At 48.9% G+C, this 25,133-nt stretch overlaps 1 long non-coding RNA gene across 2 annotated transcripts in view; it reads left to right on the top strand.

The window, feature by feature from the left end:
• LOC135189665 (uncharacterized) overlaps nucleotides 1-13,641 on the top strand; it is a 43,271-nt gene extending 29,630 nt beyond the window's left edge. Inside the window, exons 2-6 of one of the 2 annotated variants that reach the window (XR_010308209.1) lie at nucleotides 760-963; nucleotides 5,272-5,363; nucleotides 10,877-11,042; nucleotides 11,740-11,827; nucleotides 13,297-13,641. This is a non-coding gene — a long non-coding RNA (uncharacterized LOC135189665). The remainder of the gene's footprint in view (nucleotides 1-759; nucleotides 964-5,271; nucleotides 5,364-10,876; nucleotides 11,043-11,739; nucleotides 11,828-13,296) is intronic. The other variant, XR_010308210.1, reaches the window with a different exon arrangement.
• Nucleotides 13,642-25,133: the final 11,492 nt, after the last annotated feature.

Consider the following 25,133-nt stretch of genomic DNA (forward strand, 5'->3'; position numbering starts at 1 on the left):
GCTGTTAATCCAGGAGTTAGTCACAGTTTCAGAGTGCTCACTCGTCCATGAACACCAACACAGTGCCAGACAATAGGACATGCTCTGAGAATGACTGCTGCATGTTTCGACAGGATAATAGGGGACGTGGAGTCAAAAGCTCCCAGCTTCCAAGCTGTCAGGGCAGGCTATGACTCTTTTAGCACCCTTCCCCCCCCCAGCATAATCCAGGACCCATCCTCTAAATCAATCCTACTCCACTGATTTAGCAACTTAAACACGATTTTTAAGAAGCTGTTAGGATTTTTGAGCTGTTGCACTTCTTAGCCAGATCCTCTTGTCTTCCTTGGCCCCTTTTATCTGCTTAAGGAGATGTTTCTAGTCTTCCCTGTGAGCAGAACACAGCTATAAAGAGATGTGATCCATTTTACTGCTTGCTGCAGAAACAGAGGAGCTGACTCCCACCTCCCCCAGCTGGTACATGGCACAATAGTAGATGAAACAAATCCCCCCTGCATGGGGACAAGCTACAGCACTTATCTAACTGAGATAGCTCAGCTCGGAGTGTTTCTGAGTGAAAGCTCCCTCAAGACCTCATCCACTCTCCAGGCAGGGGACCTCCACGACCTCCCTGGGCAACCTGCTCTGGTGTATCCCCACTCTGCCAAGAATTCCCTCCTCATCTCCAGTCTAAATCTGCCTCCTCAACCTTCAGTCCATTCCTTCACTCCTTATTGCTACAAGCCATTGTAGAAAGTCTCCTCCTGTCTTTTTTTGCAGGCTCCTTCAGGTACTGTTCAGATGAGAAGTTCAGATTTAACAGCTCCTAACACATCCTTAAAGGCTCTGCAACAAAGCTGGAGACACCAAGGAAAGAGTAGAAGTACTGCAGGCCACTGCAGGCCTTTTGATGAAGGACTGGGAGAAGGATTGCCCTTGTGGATGGAACAAGAGGTACATGGAAAGCCCCTCGGTGTTTGCCTGGTGAGCTGCCCTCCCCTTCAGCCCCTCGGTGTTTGCCTGGTGAGCTGCCCTCCTCTTCAGCCCCTCGGTGTTTGCCTGGTGAGCTGCCCTCCTCTTCAGCCCCTCGGTGTTTGCCTGGTGAGCTGCCCTCCCCTTCAGCCCCTCGGTGTTTGCATGGTGAGCTGCCCTCCTCTTCAGCCCCTCGGTGTTTGCCTGGTGAGCTGCCCTCCTCTTCAGCCCCTCGGTGTTTGCCTGGTGAGCTGCCCTCCCCTTCAGCCCCTCGGTGTTTGCCTGGTGAGCTGCCCTCCCCTTCAGCCCCTCGGTGTTTGCCTGGTGAGCTGCCCTCCCCTTCAGCCCCTCGGTGTTTGCCTGGTGAGCTGCCCTCCCCTTCAGCCCCTCGGTGTTTGCCTGGTGAGCTGCCCTCTTCTTTTCAGAGATTTCCCTGAAAACAGAGGTGCAACATGAGCTGATGGTCCAAAGCCAGCAGGGTGACACCATGGCACCAGTCCCTCTTTCCTTTGCAAGCAGGCATGGCATGAAGTGCTGTGTGTGCTGCCCACCCCAGTGCATCCTTGCTGGCACCTGTGCCCTGCTGAGGCAGCCTGGCTGACTTGTAGGCAGGCGCAGAGCCAGTCTGACAGATGGAGGTGAGTGAAGTCAGCCAAGAGACCATTCACATCGAGTGTGCTAGCTAAAGGCTGCATTCCCAGGATTCCCATCCAAATGTCTCCCAGGGAGCTCAGGCACACGCTGGTACAAGGCAAAGACCAAGGGAGCAGCTTTAGCCAGAGAAGGAAAGGAGCAGGGGAAGGCTGTGAGGGGTTGCTTCGATGTGGTTCACCTTAGTGGTGGAGCTGTGGGGTGTGAATCTTAAGAAAGGATTTGTCACTCCACCTTCTACCAGCACTGGCAAGAGGAGGCAGGCAGGGGAAGGAGACATGGTCAGGGTTGTATAGTGCAGTTGGAACATTAATTAAAGGGACCTGATTTCCTGCCTCTGCCTTTGGCCTTGGACACAAGTCCACTAAACCAAGAGCACCCTCTTGGCACTCCCATCCTTAACGAGATGATCTTTATGTAACGCAGTTGGCAGTGGTGACAGGGTTGTGTCTGTAACAATGATTTTAAACCCATCTGATCAGCAAACAGCAATGTTAAGCAGCTCTGCTATCATGCAAGGAGCTGAGAAAGGGGGTCTGGGTGAACTGCCAGCATGGAGGGAGAAGAGAAATGCAACCTGTGTGAAGGTCTGACCATAACCTGCCAGCCTCGCCCACTGCGCCCCATGGCAGGAGCACCTTGGTGTTTGCAGAGCCATCTAGCAAAGCTGTGCCGGGCCTGAGGAAGAGTCTTGCTTGGCATTTAGGGTGCCACACAAAGGCCATGAAATCTAGGCAGTGTTTCCTCTCTAGCTAACTTTGGAAGGGCTCAGAATTGAGCTGCCTGCAGGCTATCCAGCACGAGAAGGGTTTCAGTGGAGCAGGCTCTTGCTGTTGTGTTTTGAGCAATTCTTGCATGGCTGTGAATTGCCAGAGTCAGGAGAAAAGGGCAGACTGAGTTGGGTTGACTGACAGCACAGTCAGGGCTATGAAGCTTCAAAGTGGTGCTTGCTCCCCCTGCATCCCTCACTGGAGACTAAATAGTACCAGTGCTTCACCAGGCAGATGGTCAGGCAGAGGCCAGAGCCCTCTGTCCCTCAGCCCCCCACCTCTCCCAGTTCCCAGATGCAAGCTGAATTGGCATGGAGGTTGCTATAATTTGCTGCTGGTATAGACCAGCCACAAATGACTGCCCTGGGGAGTGAGCAGGAATAGGGAAGAGCATCTCTGAGGCAGAAGCCTCCAGGAGGGTTCCTCACGCACCACTCATCTCTCAGAGCTATGCCCAGAGGCCCAAACTACACTATGGAGGATACATCTGAAGCCACCAGAGAGCAGAGAACCTCTCTCCCACCTCCCGAATTTCCCTCTCCCCTTCTGAAGGGTAATCAGTGTAGATAGATGTCAACCTGATTACACTTGAGAAAGCAAACCATATTGGCACGTGTCTGGGACCTCAGTGCAGCAGAGGGACACTGGCAGGCTTGGAACAATACCTTTAGCTGAGGACACTTCCTTCTGCTTGGGTCTTTTGGCATTGCTGTGTTTTCAAGAGCTTTGGGTGCAAGGAGCCACCCAATGCTGCCAAAGGAAGCAGGAACAAGGTCACAGCTGAGTGCCAGGGGGGTACATTCAAACAGGCAGCCAGAAATGGAGCCTGAGCCGAGGGGGAGCTCTTTATTCCCACCGTGAGCTTTTGCGTGCATCACAAATGCTACAGCTTTAGCTAGCTGGGAGAGACTTCCCTTTGCTCCTGAGCACAACCATCCTGGAAGGACCATCACATCCCTCCACAAGGGCTTTGCATGGTGCATCACCCAGGTCAGGCATCCCATGGCTCAGAGCCATCGGCCACTTCTCTGTTAGGACGGAGCACTGAAAACAAGGCAGCTGGCAGAGGATTCACCTGAGCAAAAGCAGATGTTGCAAGGTAGGTGCCCAGGTGCCAGCTCAGCGTTCTCTGCCCTGTGGGGCCAGCAGAGAGCAATGAGCCATTTTAGGTGTGATTCATTTTGTCTTGCTTTAGACATCTGTATGGCATCAGATTAGTCTGCAAGCGATGCTGATTGCATGAGCAGCTCGGGGGAGCAGCTCAGATGTTTGCATTGTCATTTAGCAGCAGAGCTGAAGGCTTTAGGTGTTTATGTCTGAACTGTGGATGCTCAGAGTGGTTTTTTTTTCAGTTGCCACTTCTCCTTGGAGACACTAAGAGTTCCCCAGGCCCAAATATGTGCACTTGCTGAAGGCAAGCGTGCCTGTCTGTGAGCTACCTTGACTCCCAGTGACATCTGCTGCCCTAGGCTTCCCCTCCTCAAACCAGGGAAAAAAAGGCAAAAAACATCAGTCAGGACCGAGTGTGGCTCTGAAATGCTCCACAGGATAAGCAGAGATGTGGAAAATGGCCTGAAAAACCCAGAGAGAGACATTTCTGCTTAGAGTTTAACCAGTGTAAATTTCTAGGTTGATGGAAAATTCCTCCTAAGTAGCATTCTGGGGGGGGTGATTGAGTGGAAACTCCTTCCAAGTAGGGGATTTGGGGGTGATATTTTGGTAGGTTGAGTGGGAATTCCTCCAAAGCAGCATTTGGGTAATGCTTTGGTTCTGCCTCCCTTTGTCAGGAAAAGGCACAAGGAAAAGGCTGTGATTTATGAGGGTTTAGCATCCACTGTGTCAGAGCTACAATGGCACCTGCAGCATGCCCACAGCTGTCTCTGTGTGTGAAATGTGAACCTATCTCAACCTATCTCCAATGGCACATTGTGGGTGGTAAGATAAGGTTAGAAATGCATGGATTAAGAGCACCAATTCCCAGTAACCACTGGTAAATAGGGAACCCTGGGAAGGCAGGAGTAACAGATCTTACCTTTCCCATTGGTAACTGCTGGAATGGAGCAAGCAGGGAACATTTGTCCCCACATCTCAGCCCTGGGGCAATGCTTGTCTCCAGCTTCCACACCCATTAAAAAAGTTCTCTATAGGTTCCTAAGGCCTTTGCTGGCTTCTTGAAAATGCTGTCAGGTAGGGCTCAGATTCTCACAAGTTGATGCATAAATCCTGCTGGAATCTCTTCTCTCCCTTTGGCACAAGGTTGAAGAGGGTGCTTGGAAAACAGAATTCTGAGCATCTCCACAGGAGCTTTGGATCTGAATGAGGTCTGGCACCTGCTCAGTAACATCTAGAGCAGCTCAGCTGCACTTTGAGTGGGCACCCACAGTCTGCTAATCATAGACTCAGTCAGGGTTGGAGGGGACCACAAGGGTCATTCAGTTCCAACCCCACATCTCACCCTAGATCAGGCTGGCCACAGCCTCATCCAGCCTGGCCTGAAACACCTCCAGGGATGAGGCTTCCACCACCTCCCTGGGCAACCCCTTCCAGGCTCTCACCACCCTCATGCTGAACAACTTCTTCCTAACACCCAGTCTGAATCTACCCATTCCCAGCTTTGTTCCATTCCCCCCAGTCCTATCAGCCTAAAAAGTCCCTCCTCAGCTCTCTTGTAACCTACTTAAGATACTGAAAGGTTACAATAAGGTCACCTGGGAGCCTTCTCCTTTCCAGACTGAACAGCCCCAACTCAGTCTCTCCTCACAGCAGAGCAGCTCCAGCCTTCTGCTCATCCTTGTGGCCCCCTCTGGAAAATGTTGTTCTGAAATGGAGGTGAACCCCTGCGTGGCTCTGAAAAATTCAGGTCTCAGATGTTTTTTTTCCTCACCCTTTCCCCCTGCAGGTTCTGTAAGAGGATGTGTCAGTAGGACTGCAAGCTTGCTTGGGGAAGTGAGGACCAGCCTGAGAAAGAGCATGGAGATGGCTGAGGGAGAGGTGAGCAATTGATTTGTTGCTGATTTATTCAACACTTCTGCAGTCATTTTCATTCTTGTTCTGCTGGGAGTTTTTGTCACCTCAGCAGCTCCAGTTTCAGACTCCTCAATTAAATCCCATTTCCCACGTGTGGTAGAACTGTGCTAGAACCCACTGACGTTACTGAAGCCTTTGCTCCTTGGAGTCCAGGTGCTGCTGCTATGTGTAAAGTAGTCCACGAGGTACTCCCATGTGTTGGCTGAGGGCAGACCTCATTGCTGTTTACAAGTACCTGAGAGGACCTTGTGGAGAGACTGCTGCTGGGCTCTTCTCACAGGTAACTGGAGACAGAACAAGGGGCAATGGCCTCAAGCTGAGGCTGGGCAGGTTTAGAGTGGACATTAGGGAAAAGTTTCTCATGTAGAGAGAGTGGTCAGGGACTGGAATGAGCTGCCCACAGAGGTGGTGGAGTCATCCAGCCTGGATGTGTCTAAGGATGGTTTGGATGTGGTGCTTGGGGCTATGGTTTAAAGTGACTCTTGTAGAGTAGGGTTCTAGGTTGGCCTTGGTGACGCTGAAGGACTTTGCCAAGCTGCATGGTGCTGTGGTTCTGTGTTGCCAGAGCAACAGGAATGTGTGCACTGATGTTGACCCCCAGGCAGCTTAGGGCTCCTTCCTTTGCCTCTTGTACACTGATGAGTTCTGCTAGCCCCAGAGTAATGGGTGGGAGGGCATGGGGCCATGGCTGGGTGACAGGCTGCACACACACACAGAGCTGGCACAATGCTTACAAGTCTGTCTGTCTCCTGAAGGTGCTGTGTAGCAACATCTTTGCGTTGTAAGAGAAGACAGTGCAGGGCAGATGGGAAAGACCCAAACCAAACTCTGGGGCTGTGCTTGGTTGGTCCACAGCACCCCCTGAAAATGGAGCCCACAAACACTCCTTCTCAAGCCCTCTATGTGAAGACATCAAAGATAAAATGTGTAAATATGCCAGGAAGAATGATACTGCCCAGGGTGTACACTGAAAATGGGGAAGGGAATTGTCAGACACTTGTGAGGGAAAAAAATGATAATGTATGACATTAAATACTGAGCAAAAGCCTCTGTTTTGCCACTCCTTTTGGTTCTTTCAGAGTGCCACTGCCTCAAGGTTGATTTTTCTGTCCCCCCTCTACCAGCATATCAGACGGCAGAGCAGGAGCAGCCCCCTCTGTAGCACCACATCAGACAGCAGTGCAGGAGCAGCCCCCTCTGTAGCATCACATCAGACAGCAGAGCAGGAGCAGTCCCCTCTGTAGCACCACATAGCACCACAGCAGAGCAGGAGCATCTCAGTCTTACTAAAATCAATTGGAATGCAGATAAAAAAAAATCAACTCTTGCAGCAATTAGATTTGTGCTGGGTTAATTGTTAAGCCTGTGGCAAGATATAAAGCCTTTGTTGGAATGTAGATGGCTGAGAGCCCGAGTGGAAAACCAGGAGAGGTGTGAAGGTCTTAATTGGAGTGATTAGTAACACACTAAGTGATGACCCCGTTGTAGTTATTAAAATACTTTAGAGTCCTAAAAAGTGATGTAACAGGGACAGCATTAACGGGGGGGGGGGGGGGGGGGGGAAGGAGGAGGAGGAATAACATCCTCAGTGTGTTAAAATTGACAAGGAGAGAGATCTTCTGTGCTGCAAATTGCACAGCTGAGTGGAGAGGGAATCGCTTTCTCTGCTGGATCTGCTAGGGCCCCCTGTGCTGGGCTGGGGAGTGACCGTCAGAGCCTAGCCAGATCTGAGCAGAACTTGGTTAGCATGCAGGAGGCTCAGGTCTTCACCTGACGCTTTGTTTAGTGCAGGGCTGGGTGTAGTAAGCAATTAGGGCTTGCTCAAAACACCACATCTGACGTGCTCGTTGTCGGAGTTAGAAACCGACGCTGAACGCACTCCTGGGCACGATGAGATCTTCACATCTGAATAGTTCCTGCTCCTGGTTTGATTTTTAAAGCAATAGTTAGCATTAGATAGGCTTGCTTCAGCTCAGAAAAAACCTCTTCCTCAGCCCTGCCGGCGTCTGCCGAATAACCTTCTGACTCTACCTAAAATAGAAGAGCTGCAGCCGCAGCCTGAGCCGTGTGCGCTGCAGCAGCCGCAGCCTGAGCCGTGTGCTCTGCAGCAGCCGCAGCCTGAGCCGTGTGCGCTGCAGCAGCCGCAGCCTGAGCCGTGTGCTCTGCAGCAGCCGCAGCCTGAGCCGTGTGCTCTGCAGCAGCCGCAGCCTGAGCCGTGTGCTCTGCAGCAGCCGCAGCCTGAGCCGTGTGCTCTGCAGCAGCCGCAGCCTGAGCCGTGTGCTCTGCAGCAGCCGCAGCCTGAGCCGTGTGCTCTGCAGCAGCCGCAGCCTGAGCCGTGTGCTCTGCAGCAGCCGCAGCCTGAGCCGTGTGCTCTGCAGCAGCCGCAGCCTGAGCCGTGTGCTCTGCAGCAGCCGCAGCCTGAGCCGTGTGCTCTGCAGCAGCCGCAGCCTGAGCCGTGTGCTCTGCAGCAGCCGCAGCCTGAGCCGTGTGCTCTGCAGCAGCCGCAGCCTGAGCCGTGTGCTCTGCAGCAGCCGCAGCCTGAGCCGTGTGCTCTGCAGCAGCCGCAGCCTGAGCCGTGTGCTCTGCAGCAGCCGCAGCCTGAGCCGTGTGCTCTGCAGCAGCCGCAGCCTGAGCCGTGTGCTCTGCAGCAGCCGCAGCCTGAGCCGTGTGCTCTGCAGCAGCCGCCACCCTCCGCACGTCCACACGCCGGCAGAGGGGTGCTGGCAGCCTGATGCGATGCGAAGACCATGGGCGCACGCACGGGCAGAGGGAGGGGAAATTATTTCCCTGCTGCTTTATTTTCCTGGCACGGGCAGTTTGGTTAGACGTGAGAGAGCTGAAACATTTGCATCTTCTATCTGCATAATGAGTTCCGGGCAAGATGACGGCAGCTAATGCAAGAGACAGGGTGGCATGTTTGCGGTTTTAATGGGGCCACGCAGGAAACTTCCAATCTCTCTTGACATTTCTTATAGCAAAATCGGAGCAGCAGAGGTTGCAGTGTCTATTATGAAAATCAGAGAAGAGCAAGTCAATTATATTTCAATGACTGCATAGCCAGGGGTCCTCATTAAAATGATCAGGAAGGCTGCAGTGTTGCTTTCCTGTATGTAGGCACTGATTAAGTTGTGTAAGACTGACATGGCCTTTTTGGGCGCAGAGCAGAGCCTGCCGAGCTCTCCAGCCAGCCAGAAAGCCTTGACACTTGCCGAAGTGAGATGCGCTCTGCCGAGAAGGGGAAGTTGCTGCTTCTGGGGTCATGGACTCCTGATGCATTTAAAAATAGTTTTGTGGCTGTTTTGTGGCAGACAGCAGGGGAAGGCTCTGAGCCGGCAGGAAGCTGCGGGGAAGCGCCGGCGGTATGGTGGGGGTATGGTGTGCGTTTTCCTTTCCACTGGCTCCGATGAGGGATACGTAGCTGAGCTGAACAGGCCTCTTATTGCCATCCTGGGGGATCCAAACCTTTGAGCAATATCTTAGTGATCAGCTCATTACTACTGGCTTCTTAGAGTTTAAATCCTCCTCGTTTGCCAATTATCTTTTTTTGGTAGCAAACATTAGGAGGAAGAAGCTGGGTGATTTTTTTTTTGTCCCTGGGAGAGAGACTGGGTCCTGAAACAGTTAAAAAAAAAAAAACAAGAAAGAAAGAAAGAAATGATTTGTTTAACCCTCCTGAAGGTCTGCTGTTGGAGGAAATACAGCATTGCCCAAGACCTGCTCACCCTTGCTCATGTAGTTGGAGGTTCTTTTTTAAACTCAGTATATTTTCCCTCTCCCATGAATAGACCTTCTGCATTATGTTTGGAACAGTCCCTCTGCAACTATCTCCAGAGGCCCCTTCCAAACCTTACTGGTCTAGGATGGTGTTTTGTACATCCAGAGGTCCCTTCCAGACCTTAATGGTCTAAGAGCCTGTTTTATACATCCAGTGGTCCCTTCCAAACCTTGCTGGTCTAGGATGGTGTTTTATACAGCACCACCTCATGCAGCAGTGTTTGTGATGGGGATTGCTGGAAAGATAGTCCCTGTTTTTCTGCTTGTAATTGGGAAGTGCTGTAGAAGGCAAACCGCTTACGTTTCAGAGTGGTGCAAAGCAGAGTGACATCCATCTGCTAATTGAGCTACCATGGGTTAAGTTTCTTCCTCCTTTAAATCAATAGTGTCACTCTTTGTCCTCTGACTAGGAATTGAGAAGTAAATTTAGCAGTGATCTCATTGTTGCTAGGCCAGTTTGCAGTGGTAGGCTTCCTCTTCCACCCAGGTGGAAATACACCTCAGCAGGGTCTCCTGCTTTTAGCATCTGATTCCAGCAAATGCTCATGCAACAAATTAAACCACATAAAATCCCTGCCCTTCCTAACTGCAAGTAGTAGTTAACCCAAGCTTGTATTCTAAGTCAGATCTGATCACACACTGCTCCGTCATTAACAGCGACGTTCCATCAGCAATTAATGGAATTGGAGATTTGTCCCACAGTCTGCTCCCATTTCTATTAAAATTATTTCAGTCCCAAGAAAAACAACAGTAAGAGGCAGCAGAAGCCAAATGCATTAATACCTCAGGAGCTTAAACCTCATTTAATTGACTAAAGCCAGCTAAGAACGCTGCTGAGTTACGCTGCTCTTCATGCACAATTCAGGAGGTCAGCAGTGGCCAAGGGGAGCTGCAAATGCTTGCAGTCAGCACTGAGAGCATTGATGATTTTGCCAAATTCTTTTGTCTTCTCTAAAAGTTTTTGTCCTTTACTTGCATGCCTGGCATCTGAACAGCAGACAAAGCGTCTCAGCTTAGCTTACAAACACACGAGCTGCTTTCACTCTTTTCCGTGTAGCTCCTGTGCTGTTTTGACTCTCGAATGTTGATGGCATTCACCGGGTCCCCGCTCCTTGAGCAGCAAACGCTGCATCTCCTTGCATCAGAAGGGATTTGCTTTATTTCCTTCTCATCAGTCCTGCAGCAAGAGTGGAGAATGTACACAGCTTACTTTTTGCAACAGCAACAAAATCCAGGAGCAGCAACCAGCTTTGTATAAGGAGATTAATTCTCTATCACTTTGTGTTTACATAACTTTGCATCATTTGTATGTGAGGAGAGATACAACTACTGCTGCACTACCCTGAGTAAGAGCACAGCACTACAGTGCTGAATACTCACTTCTGCTTTCAAACACCTCCACCTCTTTTAGCATTTAACATCTTAGCTCCTGGTCTGGTTTATATCCTCAACATGAATCACTTTGTAATTTCAGTAGTACATAAGGAAGTGATTTGCTGGAGCAGAACTAAATGCTTTGAACAGTAAAGAGTAAAGCTTGAGTCTGCTTCCACTGCTTTTGTGTTTCTCAGTGTGCACAAACACCTCAGCAGAAGTATTCTTCAGAGTGACCAGGGAGATCTTTTAAGAAGCTTTGCTCATCCTTCTCTGATTTTTCTTCCACAGCTTTGTGATCTGTGTGTCAAATTGTTATTGTTTTGAAGGGAAAAGGAAGAAAGAAGCTGCTGTGAGGCTTGGAAAGTGGTTAATGCTGTAAAGCAGGACCCACCTGATGGAAAGGAAAGGACTCTCCTGATGGAAAGCTGCTATGCATCTTTGAAGGCTTAAAGCAAGATTAAGAGACCCAAGTTGAGGACAAAGTTACTGCAGGTGAATTCCAATGCAAAAATGTCCTCATTATAATAATTCAGAGGGGAAAAAACCCAAACCCCTCTGTTGTAGGATCACTACTCCCAAACACAACCTAATACCAGCACTGAACTCTATTTTATCCACCCTTCCAACCTGAGTACCATCAGGGTAATTGCTCTTTTAGTTGATTTGACTAACTGACAGCCAAGGCACTAATAATGACCCCTGGCAGCATTTATATCTTTATTATTGCTATTATTATTATTATTATTATTATTATTATTATTATTATTATTATTATTTGCTTTAACATTGCAGCAGGACATCCATCAATATACTTGTAAAGATGAAGAGCAGCTGAATGATTAGCTTCTAATTCAGATGATTCCCTATGGCAAAGTGATTGCACATCTCTGCCTGCACCAGAGAGACCTTTGGATCTGATTAAAGGGGGAACAGCAGCAAATCTGCCTGCCTAATTTCGTGGCCAGGCTCCTCGTGGCTCAGGAGTGTGCACTAATTTGGTCCATTTCTTAGGGTATCATGGCAACTTTTGTGACAGGCTTTCATCTCTGTTTAGCTGAATTCAGGGTCAAGGCAGTGCCTGCTTAACTTATGCTTTATGAAGCTCTTCCAGATGATGATATCCTCATTACTGTTCCCCATTTCCTCACTCTGTGGTGTTGAGGCTCTTTATCATAATTCCTATCCACAGGAATGATGCAGATAAAGCCAAGGCATGAGGGGGTCTGGTCCTGCAGAGGCAGCTGAGAAGGCTGTGTGCTGGGGAACCCACTTCTGAGGTAAGCTGAAGAGAAGGGCTCAGGAAAAGCCAAACTGATGCAACTCCTTGTTCCTTTGCTAGATAGGAGTTTGGCTCCTCGGCTTTCTTCCTTGCTAAGAAGAGTTCTTTATTATTAGGTGTTTTTTTTTCTTATTATTGCATTATTTTTACTTATAATTATATTATTTTCCTTAGAACTGCAGTATTTTCCCTTCTTATTGTATTGCTTTTGCTGAGCATTGCATTTTGCCTACTATTTTAGTATTTTTTCTTGCCATTTTATTAATTTTCCCTACTGCTTTATTAACTTTTCTTAGTACTTTATTATTTTCCCTTACTATTTTATTATTTTTCCTTACCAATTTACTACTTTTTATTAGTATTTTATTTTTATTTTCTTACTATTTTATTATTTTTCTTACTATTTTATTAATTTTTCCTACTATTCATTTTTTAACGATTTCCTATTTTTCCTTACTATTTTACTGTTTTTATGATTTTATTATTTTTCATATGATTTTATTATTTTTCCTTACTATTTTCCCCTACTACTTAATTTTCTTAAACTATTTCATTAATTTTCTTACTATTTCATAAATATTTCTTACTATTTAATACATTTTCTTACTATTTCATATTTTTTTTCTTACTATTTTATTATTTTTCTTAGGATTTGATTATTTTTTTACTTTTACTATTTTATTAATTCTTTTTACTATTTTATTAATTTTCTTACTGTTTATAACTTTTCCTATTAATTTTTTTTCTTACTATTTCATATTTTTTCTTACTGTTTTATTATTTTTCTTAGGATTTGATTATTTTTTTCATACAATTTTATTATTTTCCCCTACTATTTTATTAATTTTTCTTACTATTTCACAATTTTTTCTTACTATTTAGTTTTTCTTAATATTAATTTTTATTTAGGATTTGATTCTTTTTTTATACAATTTTATTTTTTCCTTACTATTTTATAAATTTTTCTTACTATTTCATGATATTTCCTTACTATTTAATTTTTCTTAGTATTTAAATTTTTTTTCTTACTATTTTATTATTTTTCTTAGGATTTGATTTTTTTTCATACAATTTTATTTTCCTTACTATTTTATTAATTCTTTTTACTGTATTATTAATTTTTCTATTTTATCACATTTTCTATTTTATTATTTATCTCTATATTTGTTATTTTTGCCTATTGCTGGGCTATTTTTGCCTATTGCTGGGTTATTCCTGCCTCTTATAGTCTTCTGGCTTATTATTCTTGCTTTGTATTGTACTACTTTGATCATATTACTTTTGCTTATTATTGTATTGCTTTTGCTTATTGATTTTTCCTTATTATTGCATTTCCCCTTCTCATTGTTTCTTTTTTTTGCTTATGATTATATTTTCCTGTATGATTTTTGTTTGTGAATATATTTTTGATTCATTATTATATTAATTTTCCTTATTCTGTTATTTTTCCTTATTATGATGGAGCAGATTGGCTTATGGGGCTGAAGGACTCTTCTTGGTTATGCCTGAACAGCAAACAGAAGTCTGGGAAAGAGCAAAGCAAGGGTTCCCAATTCAAGCTGCTGCCAACGATCTACATTCCCAAACATCAGCTTTCAGGTATGGAATTACAGAGAATTTACTTTAAAATGGAATATTTTCACGTCTCAAATCATGTTCCACTGCATCTCTTTATTTCCCACACTGGGCAGAATTCAGTTTCTATAGGATAAAAAAAAACCCAACAACCAGACGTAGTTTTTCTCCCCAGTGGTACTTTGCTCTTCTGACAGATGTGTGAATTAAAAGAAATTAATGCAGTCTAATCACACCGGATCGCTAATTGGCTGAAGGTGCTTCCTTCCCATCGTGGGCTACAGCAAAAAGGGCAGAAATGTCTGGAATTCCCTGCTGTAGCTCTAGGAATTATTGGCATTTTTAGTGGGTTTGTGCTTTAAAACTGTTACCTGAAGATTCTTCTTGGTAGCATTTGGCCGTCGCCTTGCGCTCTGGCCGTCGCCTTGCGCTCTGGCCGTCGCCTTGCATTCTGGCGGTCGCCTTGCGCTCTCACTGTCGCCTTGCATTCTGGCGGTCGCCTTGCGCTCTCACTGTCGCCTTGCATTCTGGCCGTCGCCTTGCGCTCTCACTGTCGCCTTGCGCTCTCACTGTCGCCTTGCATTCTGGCGGTCGCCTTGCGCTCTCACTGTCGCCTTGCATTCTGGCGGTCGCCTTGCGCTCTCACTGTCGCCTTGCGCTCTCACTGTCGCCTTGCAGTCTGGCCGTCGCCTTGCGCTCTCACTGTCGCCTTGCATTCTGGCCGTCGCCTTGCGCTCTCACTGTCGCCTTGCATTCTGGCTGTCGCCTTGCGCTCTGGCCGTCGCCTTGCGCTCTCACTGTCGCCTTGCATTCTGGCCGTCGCCTTGCGCTCTCACTGTCGCCTTGCGCTCTGGCCGTCGCCTTGCGCTCTCACTGTCGCGTTGCGCTCTGGCCGTCGCCTTGCGCTCTCACTGTCGCGTTGCGCTCTGGCCGTCGCCTTGCGCTCTCACTGTCGCGTTGCGCTCTGGCCGTCGCGTTGCGCTCTGGCCGTCGCGTTGCGCTCTGGCCGTCGCGTTGCGCTCTGGCCGTCGCCTTGCGCTCTGGCCGTCGCCTTGCGCTCTGGCCGTCGCCTTGCGCTCTGGCCGTCGCCTTGCGCTCTGGCCGTCGCCTTGCGCTCTGGCCGTCGCCTTGCGCTCTGGCCGTCGCCTTGCGCTCTGGCCGTCGCCTTGCGCTCTGGCCGTCGCCTTGCGCTCTGGCCGTCGCCTTGCGCTGTCACTGTCACCTTGCATTCTGGTCGTCGCCTTGCATTCTGGCCGTCACCTTGCGCTGTCACTGTCGCCTTGCATTCTGGCCGTCACCTTGCGCTCTCACTGTCGCCTTGCAGTCTGGCCGTCGCCTTGCAGTCTGGCCGTCACCTTGCGCTGTCACTGTCGCCTTGCGCTCTGGCCGTCGCCTTGCACTGTCACTGTCGCCTTGCATTCTGGCCGTCGCCTTGCGCTCTCACTGTCGCGTTGCATTCTGGCCGTCGCCTTGCGCTCTGGCCGTCGCCTTGCGCTCTGGCCGTCGCCTTGCGCTGTCACTGTCACCTTGCGCTCTGGCCGTCGCCTTGCGCTCTGGCCGTCGCCTTGCGCTCTGGCCGTCGCCTTGCGCTCTGGCCGTCGCCTTGCGCTCTGGCCGTCGCCTTGCGCTCTGGCCGTCGCCTTGCGCTCTGGCCATCGCCTTGCGCTCTCACTGTCGCCTTGTATTCTGGCCGTCGCCTTGCGCTGTCACTGTCGCCTTGCGCTGTCACTGTCGCCTTGCGCTGTCACTGTCGCCTTGCGCTGTCACTGTCGCCTTGCGCTGTCACTGTCGCCTTGCGCTGTCACTGTCGCCTTGCGCTGTCACTGTCGCCTTGCGCTCTGGCCGTCGCCTTGCGCTCTGGCCGTCGCCTTGCGCTCTGGCCGTCGCCTTGCGCTCTGGCCGTCGCCTTGCGCTCTGGCCGTCGCCTTGCATTCTGGCCGTCGCCTTGCATTCTGGACGTCACCTTGCGCTGTCACTGTTGCCTTGCGCTCTGGCCGTCGCCTTGCGCTCTGGCTGTTGCCTTGCATTCTGGCCGTCGCCTTGCGCTCTCATTGTTGCCTTGCATTCTGGCCGTCGCCTTGCGCTCTGGCCGTCGCCTTGTGCTCTCACGGTTGCCTTGCATTCTGGTCATCACCTTGCATTCTGGCCGTCGCCTTGTGCTCTCACTGTTGCCTTGCATTCTGGCCGTTGCCTTGCGCTCTCATCATCACCTTGCATTCTGGTGGTCGCCTTGCGTTCTTGGCATTGCCTTGCGCTCTGGATTGCATTCAGTCTGTTTTATCTGCTTACAATTATTACTCAGAGCAACACTGCTACATGGATGATGAATACTCTGCAGGCATTAAAGGTTTATTTTCCTCTCTCAATGCATTTCACAAAGCCTTTGTACGCTCTTTTAAAGTAAATATTGCTCTAACTTCCTGAAGCTAAGAATTAATTTTAGTGTTATGAGAGCTGTAAACCAGAAGAGGTTCTCTGTTTTATGCAGTTAATCTGCCTGTCTGTCACAGCTTCTCCTTGCAAAATATCTGAGGCTAAGTGATAAAATAACATCTTGTAGCATGTGGGAACAGAGGAGGGTGGGGTTAGGGTAGCCTTTAATTTCAGGGTATTAAAATAATATCATTGATTATTTAAATACCCTTTAATTTCAGGGCATTCTTTAAATAATAGCACTTAAATAATCTTTTAGTAATCATTAAGTCATCTACAGATCATTAACATCATTTAAATCATCTACAGATAATGAAAGCATCTACAGATGCCTGTAGAAGAGGGATATTAGAATTTAAAGTGTCTCGTTGGAGAGCAACTCCTAACAAATTTACTCCTTATCCCCATGGATTTACATCAGAGAGAAGTGGCAGTGACCTGAACAAACAGTTTGGCCATCCAGCCAACACTGGCACTTCAGAAGTGCCCCTTGTTGGACATCATTTCTGAGTACAGCCCCAGCCTGGGACTGAAATTCCTTTTAAAGAGGAGCAGCACTCTGTGCCCTGGTGACACTTGCAGCTCCAGCGCCTGGGATGCTCTCCTGTCACATGTTTGATCTTAGGCTGCAGCTGGCCAATGCTGGGGTAACTCAGGCTCCAAACCCAAGTTCATTACCTCCCTCTTCTAAGAAGCTCCCCTAAACATCCAGGTCCTGCTGGCTTTCAGCACCCATTTCATTGATTCCCAGCATACAGCAAAAATTCTTGACCTCAATATTTAGCTGGAGAGGAGGCTTTAAGCTTGAAGAGGAAGACATGGAGCTGCTGCTCATGAGCAGCAGGCAGGGTGACAGAGTGAGGAGGACATTAAGGGGGGAAAAAAAAGTGTACAAAACTTGAGGGCTTTGGCAAGTTTCACAAGCTCACAGGGAATTAAGGGTTGGAAGGGACCCAAGGAGATCATCCAGTCCAACCCCCCTGCCACAGCAGGACCATCCAATCTAGCTCAGGGCACACAGGAACACAACCAGACAGGCCTGGAAAGGCTCCACACAAGGAGACTCCACAGCCTCTCTGGGCAGCCTGTGCCAGGCTCTGGGACCCTCCCAGGCAAGAAGTTGCCCCTTGTGTAGGATCTGGAACCTCCTGTGCTGCAGCTTCCATCCATTGCTCCTTGTCCTATCCGAGGGAGCAGTGAGCAGAGCCTGTGTCCCCCCTCCTGAGCCCCAGCCCTCAGATAGTTACAGACATTTATCAAATCCCCTCTCAGTCTTCTCTTCTCCAGACTAAGCAGCATCAGGGCCCTCAGCCTCTCCTCATCAGGCAGTGCTCCAGTCCCCTCATCATCCTCGTAGCCCTCCACTGGATCCTGTCCAGCAGATCCCTGTCCATCTTCAACTGGGGAGCCCAAAACTGAAGGCAGTTCTTTAGACTCTGAGGCTCTGCATCTGCAATAAAGCTTTTCTTGGAAGCTTTCTTCTCTCAAGCACCAACCAAGAGTTTTCTGGTGCTAAAACCATAACCACAAAGCAATTCTCTTCTGCTGTCTTTGATTTGTGACTTGGTTGGTTGTGTTTGGGTTTTTTTTTCCCCCTTCAACTGCAAAGTGCTCAGCCTTTCATAGTGGGCTGCAGCCATGTCACTCTAATGAGCTCTGCAGACTCTGCAAGCAGAATTACACAGCAGAAGGACGCCACATACGGAGCTGATCACGGAGCAGTGGCTCAGTGAAGTCAGACCCACATGATCCGCCAGAAGCTGACCTCGTTTCTGAGTGCTCTGGAATTGTATGAATGGTTTTGCAGTTGGTTTGGGCAAGCAGCTCCATGCACAGCACAGGCTTCATTTAAAAAGTCCTCCATGCTTTGTATTTTTACTGATTCTATTCCCCCCTCCCTGCACTGCACTTCGGAGTCACCCACCACAGGTGCTTGTGAACAGAAGATGTGAGCTACAGATCAAACTGCACCTTCGCTGTGCCCGTAATGCCATGATGCAAATCATTGCTCTCAGACCTATTAAAGAGGCTTGAGCAAGACACCTCCAGTTAAAAACAAATTCTATAGTGTGTATTTCTGTTTGCCAAGGAAGGAGAAACTATTCTCTTCCCACTGCTTCAGGACTTTGCTCTTCTCTGCTGTGAAAATCAAGCAGCTGTAGCCATAATGAAAGAAAATGTGAGGCCTAATTTGCTCCTAGGTCCTGAAGCCCCCTCTAGAATCATAGAATCAGACAGGTTGCAAGAGAGCACCAAGCTCATCCAGCCCAACCTAGCACCCAGCCCTGGCCAATCAACCAGACCATGGCACTAAGTATCCCAGCCAGGCTTTGAACACCTCCCAGGACTGCTCAGCAAGCCTCTGTTCCTTCAGTAGCATTGGTGCAAGTGTGACACACAGAGAAAAGACTGAAAATCCCTACTGGAGGAAACTGGTGCTGGAAGTCTCCAGAGAAAGAGACTCCACAGCCTCTCTGGGCATCCTGCTCCCATCCTCCAGCACCCTCAAAGTGAAGTCATTTCTCCTTAAGTTCAAGTGAAGCCTCCTGTGGTCTAGATTGTATCTGTTGCCCTTTGTCCTGTCACTGAGAAGAGCCCAGCCCCATCCTCACAACCCACACCCTCTAGAGATTGAGCAGCTTTAGGAAGATTCCCCTCACAGCCTCCTCTTTTCCAGGCCTCTCAGCCTTTCCTCATTTTAATCTCTGGGAAATAAATAAAACCAAGGAATAGGAAATTCCTTCAGTTTATCTCCCTGGGCCATGGCAGCAGCATTCTCCACTCAGTCCAGTCACTAGATACAGACAAGTAGGAGTGATTCCTGCAAGGCCCCAGGCAGGTTGGTTTCAGCTCAGGCACCACACTGTTACATGCTGGTTTGCAATGCAGAGTGCAAGATGCATGCAGGACATGCAGCTCTTTACAGCCTAATCTCCAGTTGAATTGGATGTGACTTCCCTGGCAGACCCAAGTTGGGACCTCAGGGGCTCTGGTTCGGTCAGGACCTCAGTGCTGTTAATGAATGTTAATTTTGTTAGCCAATCTGGCTACTTGAGGTCCAGAGGGGCATGGGAAGCTGCTGTGCAGCTGCAAGCACGGGCCCAGGGAGCTAAGAAGTCTGCTCAGGTTTGCCAGCTATTATCCTCAATCTGCATTTGCCTATGATAACACAGCTCCAGCTGTATCGGTGCCTGTCAAGCCGCCTTGCTTTACAGCTGACATCACACTAGCTCCCCGTTAAACACACACTTAAGAGCTCCTGGCTAATAAGGACTTTGCTGTGTGCCTGCTTTGCTCTCCTGTCCCATCAATGCTTTTCATGGCTGTTTAGCTTGGCTAATGACTTCCAAATGACCACAGAAGACAGAAGTCTTCCCGGGTGTTGCAAAGTGGGGGGGATTAATTGCCAAAAGCCTGCCTGAATTGCATTAACACAACTGTTTGACCTGTGCCTAGCCCCAGGCCAAAACGTAGCCAAGCAAAAGGTAGTTGCAGTAATCAGGATTTTAAATTGTAGTTCTTGTTTCCCCTGAAATGAAGTTCAGTTCCTTGACTCTTTTGGTTTGTTTGTTTGATTTCCAGATCCAGCAGTGGAAAAACCACTGCCAGGCTTCCCCAGGTTTCATTTGGTGCCATCTGCTCTCCTGGGCTTCTTGGGAAGGGATCCTTGGTTAGGGCTTTGGGCCTTTCCTACACTACCACAAACCCTGCTGCCTGCACAGGGCTCTCCTTTAGTTGTCCAGGACCACTTTTAGTCTGATGTCTGGTGTAGCCTGATCTAGGGTAGGGAGTCCCTGCCCATGGCAGGGTGATTGGAACTAAATGATCCTTGTGGTCCCTTCCAGCCCCGACTAATTCTATGATTCTATCTTAATCCTGATTTAATTTTGCATGTAATTAATCCTGCACTTTGAGGGGGTTTGTTAGGGTTATAAGGTGTGTTCATTATGATGAGGATATTAGTGTGATTATACATACAGAAAAGGTCCATTATTATAGGGAAGATGATTCCTAGAGGTCAGCCTACCACACACAGAAGAGTGAACATCATCTGTGCCTCTGATGTGTGGCCCTAAGAGTCTAATATTAAAGCTGAGCATTTTCAGTGAGTTGCCAAAGTACTCTGCAGTTTGCCTGTAAAAGCTTCCAGCCAGTCTAGGGGTGGGAAGAAGCACATCAGAGAGATCACAGAATTATCCAGGCTGGAAAAGAGCTCTAAGCTCATTGAGTCCAGCTTAGCACCTAACCCTTCTAATTAACCCATGGTACTAGGTGCCTCATGCAGCCTCCTCTTAAACTCCTCCAGGGATGGGGACCCCACCACCTGCCCAGGCAGCCCATTCCAGTGCCAGTCACCCTTGCTGTGAAGATCTTTGTGGTATCAGCTAAAGCTTTAGGTGAAGCATGCAGCAAAACCACTGGGAAACTCTGGGTTTTCCTCCCCGTTCATTAAGGCCCAGATAATGGTAAGGCTGCTAATTAGAAGAGAATTATTTTCCCTACTACTGTCTGAGAGCTCCAACAACTTTTTTGGTGAATTATCTGTTGGTAGAGTGTTGGATCAAGATCATCTTGATGTTAGATGAGAAGGAGCTTGATATTAGGTGAAAAAAAGCTTGATATTTGGAGAAAAAGCTTGTTATTAGGGGAAAAAGCTTGATATTAGGTGGGAAAAGCTTAGTATTGGGGAAAAAGCTTGATATTAGGTGGAAAAAGCTTAGTATTGGGGAAAAAGCTTGATATTAGGTGGAAAAAGCTTAGTATTGGGGAAAAGCTTGATATTTAGGTGGGAAAAGCTTAGTATTGGGGGAAAAGCTTGATATTTAGGTGGAAAAGAGCTTGATATTAGGATAAAGAACTTAATAGTAGGTGGAAAAGCTTAGTATTAGGTGGAAAAGCCCAATATTAGGTGTAAAAGAGCTTGATATGAGGGGAAAAAGCTTGATATTAGGTGAAAAAAACCTTGATATTATGTAGAAAGAGCTTGATATTAGGTGGAAAAGCTTGCTATTAGGGGAAAAAGCTGGATATTAGGTGGAAAAGAGCTTGCTGTTAGGTCAGAAAGACCTTGCACATGGTGCACGAAGCCTGCATGCACTGGAGCCACTGGAAACCCGAAGCTGGGGTTTCCCCTGTGCTCATGAAGGCCCAGACAATGGTGTGGTGATTGATTGGAAGAGAATTCTTTCTCCCTGCTGGTGCGTGTGAGCTCCAACAGCATCTGCTGTGAGTTGCCTGTTGGTGTGGTTCTAGAGCAGCAAGGTCTTGATATCAGATGGAGACCTTCAGCTTGGAGCGCGCACAGCTGAGAGCGCAGCTCTTGGCCGCGGCGTTCCCCCCCTGCCCTCGCACCTGGTTGCCTGCCAAGCCTGCACTGCTCCTGCCCAGGTGTCAATGTTAAAGATAGATTAACTTTGTCAATCGTGATGTTGACACATTTAATTGACCGTAATTGTCAGAATTGCAGGCCATTAACGGGGGCTGTGTGAAAACACAAACCTGCAAAACCGCCACTGCCAATTATGGGCCATTTGAAGTGACCTAATTAGCATTGTGTGATGAACCAACGCCAGGAGAAGCAAAGGGGAGGACGTGGCAAGGAGATAATTGGATGTGACACGAATACTAACATTGACTTTGTACCCTTGGAGGCATTAAAACACTGCCCAGTGGAAAAGGCTTCTTTCTCGTTCCTCTTTTTATCTGCTGGAACAGCACGGAAGGAGAATGAGGAGCACCTGAATTGTGAGGGGGGAAAGCAAATGGCAGGGTGATGGAGAGCTGAGAGAGAAGTGGGAGCCCAGGTGTGCTTAGCAGTGGACATGCTGGCCCATGCTCACTAGCATCTGGAACGACTTCCTGGTGCTGCAGTGTTTTCCAGGAATGTGGGAAGGAAAGAGATGGCTGCAGGCTCACTTTGCAGAGGTGAGTGGACACCAAGAGAGAGTCATGCCACACCACCAAGGTGCCAGGATCCTTCAGTTACACCAACAGAGAACTATAGGAGCTCAAAATGTCTCAATATGGGAGCACTAAACAGCCTGGACACTCCTTGGGTTTATCTCTGTGAGCCACATTCCACACCAGATCTACTCCTGGATCAAGCCAGTACTCTGAGCCATGCTCTGTCCAGCACACACAATCCTCCCTGAAACTGAAATTGTAGAGGGGCAACCATTCCTGGAGGGTCTGACCTGCCATCATCCTCATGGAGATCATAAATGCAGTAAGTGCTGGGCAGGAGGGCTGCTGCTGGCTGAGCACAGGCTGGGTGCTGCTCTTGGCACGTGGGGGCTTGTGAGAAGGGCTTTGACCCTTGAAAGTGCGTTTGGGAAGAGGAAAACACACAATGTTCCCCATGGGCTGAACACTGTGCAAAGTCAGAGAGCAGAAGCTCAAAGGCTGAAGAAGAGGTGTAGGGGAAGCCAGGGAAGAGCATAGAATTGCCCTGGGCCCAGAGAGTGGTGGTGAATGGTGCCACATTCAGTTGGCAGCTGGCACCAGTGGTGTGCCCCAGGGAGCAGTGCTGGGCACAGTCCTGTTCAATGTCTTTATTGATGATCTAGAGCAGGGGATTGAGTCCAGCAGCAATTTGCAGATGACACCAAGCTAGGAGCAGTGTGGAGCTGTTGGAGGGTAGCAGAGCCCTGCAGAGGGACCTGGCCAGGCTGGATGGGTGGGCAGAGGCCAATGGGATGAGACTGAACAAGGCCAAATGCAAGGTCACAACAACCCCAGACAGTGCTACAGGCTGGGGCCAGATTTCTATGTCTGAAGGGTTTCTACTGCCTAGCATGTAGTCCTCACAGCTCTGCCACTCCAAAGCCAGAGTCAGCTTGGCTGCAGAAGGTTCTCCACAGAACTAATTCTAACACCAAGTGGGGCGATGCCCAGAAGAGAACGAGTGAGAAATAGCAAGGAGAAGGAAGCCAATCATTGTTTGAAGCAGGGGGTGTGAGCTCCTCCTCTGCCCCTGTCACGGTGGTAGGAGTAGCTGGAGAGGAACAATACACCTCCAGGCACCGAGGGCAGTTTTTATTCCCCTATTGATGGTTTACTGCAGGACACAAATCCAGTAGGTTCAGGCTGTTTTTCAATTACACTGACCACAGCCACGTGCAGTGCAAGGCGCTCCCTGCTCTTGTATTGGTCAACAAAAGACAATGATTACATCCCAAAGAAGCATTAGATGAGAACTGCTGCCACAATGGGCATCAGTAATCAGAGGCATAATCACCTTCTGCTGGAAAGCTGTGGCTGCAAAATGAGCAGAAATGGACTTCAAAGCTGGGAGTGTATTTTCATGCAAAGATCAAATAGCTCTGTCAGATTTATTCCTCAGTTTTGATGTGTAAATGTAAACCAATTCAGAGGCAGGGAATTATTTACTGCTGGCTCTCTGCAGCAGGCTTGTGCTCAGGGAAAAAAACACAAAAGCCCAAGCCTGGCAATCACTTGTTTAGTTAGAATTCTGGGGACAATCAGGTTTGATGTGAGCAAGACACAGGTGATTGCTGTAGGAGTATTCCACGGGCTGGTGGGTTCAGGATTCCCAGTGCCTGAGTGGCTCAGTGCTGCAGCAGCACAGGCTTGGTTGTTGGGGAGGGACTCTTTGCAAGGGCTCGTAGTGATATGATGAGAGGGAATGGACTGAAGCTGGAGAAGGACAGATTTAGGAGAAATTCTTTCCAGTGAGGGTGGGGAGACACTGGGACAGGTTGCCCGGGGAGGCTGTGGATACTGAAAGGGCTTTTCCAACCCAAAATGCTCCATGAGTCACAGAACCATGCAGGCTGGCAAAGCCACTCAGCATCACCAAGGCCAACCTAGAACCCTGCTCTACAGGAGTCACCTTAAACCACAGCCCCAAGCACCACATCCAAACCACCCTTAGACACATCCAGGCTGGGTGACTCCAGCACCTCCCTGGGCAGCTCATTCCAGTCCCTGACCCCTCTCTCCATGAAAAACTTTTCCCTAACATCCATTCTAAACCTTTCCAGCCTCAGCTTGAGGCCATTGCCCCTTGTTCTGTCTGCAGTTACCTGTGAGAAGAGAATGGCAAGATACAGGATGGCCAAGCTGCAGGATATCAACTGCTAAGGTCATGACTGAAATTTCTGTAGCTTGCCCAAGAGACTTTTGGGCAGATGTAGATTTTCACCAACCAATCTCCCTGCTAGTGCTGGAGTGAGCTGAGGGGTAGGTACAGGCTGGATGTTAGGGGGAAGTTCTTCACAGAGAGAGTGATTTCCCATTGGAATGGGCTGCCCAGGGAGGTGGTGGAGGCACCGTCCCTGGAGGTCTCCAAGAAAAGCCTGGATGAGTCACTTAGTGCCATGGGCTAGTTGACTGGATAGGTCTGGGTGATAGGTTGGACTGGATGATCTTGGAGGTCTCTTTCAACCTGGTTGATTCTATGATTTGTGCCTCCTTCATACAATCACAGCATGTCAGGGGCTGGCAGGGACCTCCACAGCTCATCCAGTTCAACCCTCTTGCCAGAGCAGGATCTCCTAGATCAGATCACACAGGAACTCCTCCAGGTGGGCTTTGAATATCTCTAGAGAGGGACACTCCACAAGTCCCCTGGGCAGCCTGTTCCAGTGCTCTGTCACCCTCACAGGGAAAAAAACTCCTCCTCATGTTTCCATGAACCTTCCTATGTCTCAGCTTCCACCATTGCCCCTTATGCTGGCACTGGGCAGCACCCAGCAGAGCCTGGCTCCAGCCTCCTTTACATCTTTATGACCAGTGCTGAGGTCACCTCAGTCTCCTTCTCTGCCAGCAGCACAGCCCCAGCTCCCTCAGGCTCTTCTCCTAACAGAGCTGTTCCGTCCCCTTCAGCATCTTTGTGGCTCTGTGCTGGACTCTCTCCAGCAGTCCTGTGCCCCTCTTGCACCGGGGGGCCCAGCACTCCTCCTGCTGCCTGTGAGGTCAGGGCAGCTGCAGTCAGCTGAGGACTGCTGCAGCCAGGCAAAGCTGTAGCCCCGAATCGAGTCAAAGCCTTCCTGCCTGACCGAAACAGAGATGAAACCTTTAAAGATAATGAGGCCCCAGAGGACTCCCATCCTTGCATCCCAGGCCTTGGGATGATCACAACCATCAGCCATGGGGATGCTGGAGATTAATGTAATATAACTGGAAAGATGGACTAGATGAAACCAGCTGAACACTAGCCTGGCCTCCAGAGCTGGCGGGGAAGCAGCAGCATGTGTCTGGGGCTGCAGCGATGGCTTGTGGCAGATCTGCCGCCCGCGATTCCCTGCCACGGAGCACCACGGGACCCGAGTGAC

This window comes from Pogoniulus pusillus, chromosome 33, assembly GCF_015220805.1.
Source record: "Pogoniulus pusillus isolate bPogPus1 chromosome 33, bPogPus1.pri, whole genome shotgun sequence".
Classification (NCBI taxonomy): Eukaryota; Metazoa; Chordata; class Aves; order Piciformes; family Lybiidae; genus Pogoniulus; species Pogoniulus pusillus.